Genomic DNA, 8,865 nt, shown 5'->3' on the forward strand with positions numbered 1-8,865 from the left:
CTCCTCATAAAACAGTTTCCCTTCAGCAGACACCGTGCTAGCCCCGGGACACTGGGGAGTGTGGTGCAACACGCACACCTTTACGAGTGCAGACTGCCCACCGCAGGGGAGGTGGCAGCGGCACGGGGCAGAGAGGGAGCTGGTGTCTCCCTCCTCCTCTCCATCTCAGGCGAGAGGCGGCTGGGGGCTGCGTTAGTCGGCGCGTGGCTGCAAGGGACGCCGCTGTCCCAGGGAAGAGCCCGAGCGCAGCAGGAACCCTGGGCACGTTCCCACGCAGAGTCCGGGGCGCGAGGGTTAAGGAAGCAGCCGGATTCAGCGACTTCACACCAGCTGCAGACTCCTCCGTGCTGGGCTGATTCCCATTTGGATAGACAAGGCCAAATCCTATCCGCTTTACAGCTCAAAGAGGCAGGAGAGGGTAGTGAAGCTGGCTCAGACAGTTTAGTAAAGTTTGCACACCTGTGCCAGGCTCGGCGCTAACTCTGGAGAGGAAATGTTTGCCTCTGGATAAGCAGCCACAAGTGCCTTTTGCAAACGGCTACGCACACTCCTCTAAAGCAGCTGGTCCTGGCAGCCGCTAGAGAGGGACGATTGCGCTGTCTGTCCCACTTGCCTGCCCCACTCTGGCAATTGCTTGGTCCGGAAGGACGGAAAAGTAGTTTTCTGTGCCACTGACAGACAGTTGGGGAATCTTTTCCTTGCCAAGCTCGGTCCCTGTGTCCCCTGGCTTGTGAGGTACGGAGCCGTGGCATCCTTAGCACTGATGCGCAGAGAATGAAATGGCCGGAGTCTGCTAGCCCTGTGAAACTCACAGGGGAAAAAGCAGTATTTTGTTAATCTGATTCTGGGTGAAATCTACCACTTTCTTTTTGCCTCTTTCAAAGCTCTGAGAGAGAGCACTTTTCCCCTTGGCAATATTGCGAATTTGCGTTGAAAAGTCACTTCACATTTTTCACAGCAGAGCCAACTTTTATATAGCAGTAGTGCTTTTGCACTCATGTGAACTCCACCATTTGTATCTGCGGGGAGAAAATTCAGGGCTGGAATGAAAATCATTTCACTTTTTCCATCTTCAGTGAGTTTTTTTTTCTCGCTCACCTGTTCTACTCCTCTGGCACCACTTCCCCCAGTTCATCATTTGTGCAAGCTGCAGATTGTCACTCTGTTCATTCCAGCGTTGGCAGATCAGATGGTGAGAAGAGGAAGGCTTAATACCTGCTCTCGCTTAATTTTCAGGAGATATGGAAATGAACAGACAAATGCTTGTGATTGAAGGACTATTGAATATTACCATAAGCAGTAAATTCTTAGGAAAGTAGGTATGAATACTGATCATACTGCAGCTGCAAGAGGTAAAGTTTCAGGAATAGAAATGATAGGCTCACTCTGGAGTTTTATGCAGTTTACTTTCAGTTCCATTTACAGTTATTTCTTGTTTTTATATCATGTTTTATTGAAATCCATTTTTTACTTTAATGTTTTTGACTTGAGGATAGATTTTTTGCCTTCAGTGCATGAATGAAGTGCCAAACTGTAAAGTGCCAGTTAAAATTATCAATGCAAATACTGCAGAGAGGGTTTTATGAGTCTCTCGGCATTTTTTTCCCAAAAGTATTTCTAGGTTAAGAGTATTTATTTTGCTTAGTTCAAACAGAAACTCATGCCTCATAATTTGATTAGTATATCAAAAGGTAGTTACTGCTTTTTGCACCTGTCTCAGTGCCATTCTGTTGTTTACTTGCTCCTTGGATCTTCTCTCATTAGCATACTTTCAGGGAGTTTTGCGCTGGATTAATCAGTCTTTGAGATTAAAATGTTCCACTTGACCCCCGGATAAGAGGAATGCAGGCACAAGCAGTGCAGATTTCTCCCAGGCATATAGACCATGACACCTTCCCAGTGTATCTGCTGTGTTGGCATGTTTTGCCTTCAGCAGAGGAGGTTTCAAATGACTCTGGCTGCTGAGCCTGCCAGTGGTGGGCATGTTTAGCTGCGCTGGGGATGAAGAATAGAAAGAAAAATGAGGATATCTGGCTGAGGATCTCCAAAGCCACTGAGAAGACCCCACAAGGTAACAGTGAGACCAAGCACCAGAAACCTTCAGCTCTCCCGGAGCTTGAGCAGAGGTGTGCACTTCAAGCATCCCAAAGAAGCCTGCAGATAATTTGGAAGGACTTCCCTGCATTTGTTTCAAGACAGTTGCATGCAGGAGGTGACTCCTTTGCTATACAGGGGACTGCAATGAATGACAGGAAGGGCTGTATAATAGGGTTAAGAACTGCAGTAGTAAACTGAAAGCTACACCTATAATTTGCTACCAGAAGAAAACTGGAGAGATTTCTTGAAAGGAATTGAAATAGTTTTTTAAGATCAATAGACCATTTACTTTGGAATGCAACTTTGCATGTTCTAGATACAATTCCCTGTGGCTTATGCATTTCATTACTACCCTACTTCCAGATAGCTGTAATAGAGTGCAGAAAGTACACATCTCTTGTAAAACATCTTACTATCTAAGGTTTAAGAGGGCATAACAATAGGGGCACCAAAGGAAATATTGGATTAATTGAATATTTTGAGAGACTGCTCTACACAGATAAGTCCTAATAGGATGGACCACAGTTTTGCAGCCATTTCCTAATGGGACGGAAGATATTACACAGCTCATAGCCTACAAACACTCATGAACCCTAAAGCAATTGCAGATTTTATAACTCAGTTTGGACAAACCATCTGAGTAAGTATATTGGCTTCCAGAGGGGAAAAACTGAGAATAAGAAAAAAGAAGCAGACTGTGGGCAAGAATGAAAGATGGTAAAAAGACAGAAAATAAATGTTCCTACTACTTATTCATATAAGGTCCCAATCAGACATCAAGATCCCCTTGCTATAAGCTTAATGCAAACATACAGCAGACAGAGCAGACAGCACACAAATGAGTTACAGAATTATAGTGTTTACAGGCCTTTTCTCCAGTTAATCAAAACAGTACCTTGAGGGAACATGCACTGGAAGAGAGAGAACACGACAAGGGAGGCAGCAAAGGGGAACAGAGAATAGTTTTGAACTCTTCATTGGCTAAGTACTTTCATGAGGGCCTTATGGAAAAACCCAATACACTGAAGGAAGGTATATATTTACATGCAAGTAAAATAGAGATGTTCTTGGCCAAAATTCAAAGTGAAGGCAAGAAGCGCAGTCTGTTGCTTCTTTTCTTTTTCCCCTTTGGACTTTCAGTCCAGCTTTGTATTACCATAACAGTGTACTCTGGGCAAGCAGAACTGGTTCCAGCAGACTCTCAGGGGCGGTCAGTAAATGTACATTAGCTCCTGTGAAACATTTAGATGAAAATTAACATTTTTTCTTAATTTCCATCTTTTTTTCCTTTCGCAAATAGTTTTGGCCTTCTCAGTGCAAACATCCTAAGACCAAATCAGAACAAAGTAGATTTTGACGAACAAAAACAAATAAGTTTGTACGTGGTGGGGACAAAGGTTCTCTCCCACTCAGATGTATCAGCATTTGCTGGCCGAGCTCCCATGTTCCAGCCATTCTTGCTCCCTGCTTTTCGTTCCTGTCCACGATGGGTTGCTTCTCTTGATGTATTTCCAGGCCCTCTTGGGCTCCCYGGGGGTTACTGGGGATGACTGCTGGAAGATGCCTTGCAGTGACATAGCTGTTGGCAGGTAGACCCAAGCCTTAGCTGCAAGCTGTGCTCCAGGCAATGGTTCGTGCAAGTGGACGGCCAGCTCACAGCGCTCGGATGAAACAAGCTTCTCGTCAGCAGCGAGTAACTCAAGAGCAGCCCTTGGGAAGGAAGGCACCGGCTCGCGGGTTCCCTTGGGCTGCTGCCGACTCTCCGCCAGCCGAAGCGAGGCCAAGTGCTCCTCCGGGTGACTCAGACAGACGTTGCTGGTGAGGGGGCACTGCCCAGCGAGCAGGTCTGCTGTGTGCCACTGCCACCCTCCTGGCCGGCCCTGGCCTCGTCCCCGAGCGCTGCGGCTTTCCGAGCCAGGCTGAGCCAGCCGTGACGCCGCTCCCGTAGAGGCGCAGCACGCCACAGCCTTTCCCGGGTGCCCCGGCCCCTGCCAGCCTGCCCGTGAGCTATGCGACTTGTCTCATTGCTGCAAAACGAGGGTTTGGGACTTGAGACACCCTGATGCGTTGATGAGAAATGTGTCCTTGTGCGTGTGTGTGTGTGCACTCGCTATCTGCTCCCCTCCAGCTGTGGCTGCTGCCCTTTCCCTCAGAAGCAGCTCACAGAGCAGGCATGTTAAACCAAATACAATCTGCATTTTATTTTTCCTCTCTGAACTTAAAGGGTTGCTTCTGGGGCCGAAGAGAAGGGCAGTAAAATACTCTTTCCTGAACAAACTCAGCTCCTCTGTTTCGGACAAGCTTTCTAAATGCCTGCCCGTGGTGAGGAATGGTGTAAAAGACTGGAGGCTCTGGTGGCTGGATGTGTTTTGGTTCAAGTTTTATACAGTAAGAACTGCATTTTTCAAATGCTATTTTATTACGTACTGAGTGGTGGCAGCTCCGAGAGGAAGTGACAAGCAAAATCTGTTAAATGACAGCAGATAGATACAGGGTAGACAGGAGAAATGGGTTAGCTACAGTCCGTAGTCACTTGGTCTCCCGGCTTTTACAACGTTGCCTTTGCAGCGTGAGCGTTTGGCTGCCTGCTCGGTTCGAAGCACGCTCCTGGCTCTAGCGACTCGATTYGGCCCGTCCTCAGCACCTACTCCGAGCTTTGAGCAGAGCCTCCTCCACACACAGCCCTCCCCACGCAGCCAGGCCATTCACGGGAAAAGATGTAAAGAAATTGCATTGCCCTGATAGTCCTAACGCGACAGAAAGAAAAATACTTATTAAGCGGCCTGAGAGCGGCAGCTGCGACGTGTGAACATCAAAGGCGACAAAGCCTCTTCTCCTCGCCTCTAAGTCGCCGCGGGGAGAGGCCGCAGGCGCTGCCCTGGGGCTCCAGCGGGACGGCAGGCGCTGAGCCCCGGAGCCTGGCTGCGTGGGCGAGCGCCTGCTTAATGAGCCRGCTCTCCGGGGACCGCGCGCTTCTTAGGTGCTGGCTACGTTCACGTTTGCTTTGCATGTGTCTGTGTACACGTTTGCTCTGCACAGACCCTGAAGAAGCGATTTTTTTCCCTCTGAACACAAAGAGAGCGGAGAGAAGAACATTGACCTCAGGAAAGATCAAGAGGGAAAACGCCCTGGTACAGATGATAAGTAGCAGAAGCAAAGTAGGGACACGCTTTCAGTTCAGCTTCAGAAACTGAGGCAAACACTGTCTGCAAGTGTCCCCTCTCTGGGAAGCAAAATGTTCCAGGAGAGAAGTAATAAATTACAACTTTGACTAGCAGATAATTACCCTTGATTATAATCAAGGGCACCCAGTGAGCCCTTGAAAGCTGGGGCCTGAAAAACCAGACTCCTTAGTTCTGTCCCCAGCTCCAGCAGGGCAGCACGGTTTAATCTTGATTATGCTGCYGAGCCTCCGTGCAGCCCCGAGGGAGGCCCTGAAAGGTCTCATTCTATCCTACCCATCTGTAAAACAGAGATAAACGAGGGGTGCTTTGAGCCTTCATTAATATTTGCAGGAGTACTTTGAAGCGCATGGTGCACTACACGGCAGCCTGTTTAACATTACAGCTGAGCCCCGCGCGGCCCCAGATGCTAGCAGCAATCCATTCGCCGTACAGCCCACTTCCAGTCATAGCCCAGCTCCCCATCTGCTCTTTGCAGGCCTATCACCCTGCTGTAAAGCCTGTCGACAGCAGAAGCCTGACGCTGGGGTTGAACGTCTCCCTTAAGCATTCATTTTGCACCTTTACCCGGCAACCAGCGTCCATTCTACAAAAAGATGTTTAATCAGTTATGATGCCACTGACTGTTGTTGCTCTTGGACGCTCAGATGGAGAATGGGATTTAAATTTGCAGAAGTGAGTGTTGCAGCCTCGGCACCAAAGAGTCTTTGGTGATGAGAATAAGCTCAAACAGCAAAGAAAACACAGATAAATCCACGGAGCCAGCTGCTGGAGCTGCAGTCATTTGCACCTGGCTGCTACACCCCTAAGCAATATCTCTTGCACAGAGCTGACGGCCGCCAGATGGGTAAAGGGCCAAAGCACCGAGGAATCGGGAGATGTTGGCATGCTGCAGACAATAACAGTAAAACCCACGTTCCCAGGTGTGTGATGAGAAACAGAGGGAGGGAATAAAGCCTATTAGTGGGACTGCAAATGCTAATGGTAGCTGGGACTGAGATTTTGACGCAGACTTGAGTATCTATGAACTACATTCCGGGAACATTTACAGGCTCAAAATGGAAATCATTTTGCAAAGTCACTGARTGAGTCAGACCCTGTCCTGATGGGCTTTAGGACCTGATGGTGGAAGGAGGAGGGGGTACGGCAGCTCTAAAACGGTGCTGGGACAAGGATTCAGTTGTCCTGAGTGTTGCCCCCTAATAACAGTCTCTCCAGACACCTCTGCTCCTCGGCTTGTGGAAGATGAAGTTTGATTCTGGCCAGATGTCCCACATAGGACTTACACAGCATTGTTTTTTCATGATTCCTTCAGAACTTATATGATTCTCAGGTTTTTTTCTGGGCCAATGAACTGGAGTGAGTCTCACTGTTTTGTTGAATATACCATAATGGTAACTGTGATGGGGGAAAGCATAATTCACAGGTGAATATTCAGCCAGAGGCCAGAGTAGCCAAATTAATCAGTGAATTATATATATTTACCTTATCGCCCTAGTGGAAATGAAATTCAAACTGAGATTTAAAGCAAGAATAACTTGACTACCTTTTTAAGCCAGACTGAGGTTTCAGAAATTTTATTTGTTTCTTTGGTAGGAGATATCTTAGGCAATTCTTAAGAAGATACATGTCAAGTTTCTTCTCATCAGAACAAATCAACTCTTGCAGAAACCATCGGTAACTGTTAGAGCTAAAACCTCCACRTTGCTAAAAGAGGGCAGGTATGAAAGGAGAGCTCAGCAGGCATAAAGCTGCACTGGGGCTGTTAATTCCGTCTCCGTCTTTATCTCAGGCACCCGGGGGTGCTGTGGATGGGCTGTCTGATGTCTATTACTTCAGCTATCAATAATATCAGTAAAGATTTTGGTCATATTTGACTCAGAAAAAGAAAAGAAGCCTGAACTTAGAAGTGGTGACTGTACGTTCCTGGAGCCATTCTGCCCGTTACTGACGAATATGCAGTTCTCAAAGATTCTCGAGTGTTTTTAAACGCGCCACAAAAGGAACAGAGCTGAAGTTAAACAAAGCAATTATTTCCAAACTTGAGCTTTCACAATAGAGACAAATTGTAATCACACCCTTTGAAACCTGCAATTACAAGCAGTTCCCACTAACCCTTTGCCCTCTTCCTTTGTGATAGATGGAAAATGAGCTACAAGGCTTTAGCCATTACTTCTCTTTTGTTTCTTGATACTCAGCAGAACTTCTCTGAAGTTGCCAGGAGCATAAATTTTTATTTTTATTTTTTCCAAGTGTTTGGAGATCCTATAAAAATCTAGGTAAAATTTCCCTGGCTGGCATGATTCAGCACTTCCCTGGGTAAAGCAGGTTCTTCCGGAAAAAGAAACAGGGAGTTAACTGCATTACCCTTTTCACAAGGCCATTTCTGGAAACTGATTCTTGTCCTGGTGTCCCTGCTTTGTTTCAAAAAATGCAGAAAAAATTGGGTGGGCTCAGAGAAACTGTCCAGGCTGAATCACAGCATGGAAACAGTCTTCTTCCTCTGGGCTTAACAGAGTGCAAATACCAACAGGARAGGGAAGAGGTGGTTTAACCACAGCATATAAGTACCTGAGCAGAAGAAGATTTCAGATGTGAGAAAGTGTTTATCACTTACTGGGAGGAAGAGCAGCGCAGAGGAGGTTTTGCTGGGCAGAGCTTCAGCCAGTGCACACCCCCCTCACCGCCCTGGGCTCGTTTCCCTCTGGACTTCAGCTGTCGCCTCGGCAGCACCTGAGTTCACACCATGGAGAAGGGTCTTGGCCTTTTGTTACATAGGWTCATCCTGCTTAGGAGACATTTAGCTGTATCTAAGTTGATGCACTAAGACAAAATAGTCATTTCCTCGGTGCAGAGAAGGAAAAGACCTTGATAAAGCGGGTGATAAGTTGGCCAAGCACTTGTACAGATAGTATTGCCGCTGAAGAAAGYACATTGGCAGAATGATGTGGCATATGCCCACTTTTAATGCAAGAACCGGTCCCCCAGCAATGATACCCTCTGAGCTGTAGTTTTCCAGCAGTGAAGCAGAAAAGGAGCGGCAGAAGAGAAAGAGCTCACATTATTACTTTTATATTTGGGGCTCTTTATTCACAGGCAGCTTTAGGAAGGGCTGGGTAAAGAACTGCAGCCCCTTTGCTTGTATAACAACCATATGTTTTTCCTCAAGATTTCTGCCTTAAAAACGGATGGCAGAGCCCATATGGGCTCTCATCCTAAACCTCTGGAGAGCTGTTGTTTGCTTCTGGTTAGGGAATGCAGCATTTGCATGCAGACAACCTTAATTCTCTGTCTTGGGGATGGGGACTGGGACAAGCCACATATCTGGACAGGACCAAGAAATCTCACCTTTGAACTCTGACTTTAGCATTATATTCAGCTAGACCTGCCAAATTCAGGGTCTGCACAAATCACTATCAATAGGTTTGCTCAAAGAAAGAGCAAAGAGTTTGTTTCATTCGGCTTTTGTTAGCAGCCTGCAGCGGGCAATGGGGCCGGGTCATGGGACAGAAGCTGCATGAAACCACGAAGCCAAAGTCTCCGAGCAGCTGCGTGGCTGCTCACAGCACCACTAGACGATCAGCGC

The sequence above is a fragment of the Apteryx rowi genome, unplaced genomic scaffold (genome assembly GCF_003343035.1).
Source record: "Apteryx rowi isolate R43461 unplaced genomic scaffold, aptRow1 scaffold_278, whole genome shotgun sequence".
Classification (NCBI taxonomy): domain Eukaryota; kingdom Metazoa; phylum Chordata; class Aves; order Apterygiformes; family Apterygidae; genus Apteryx; species Apteryx rowi.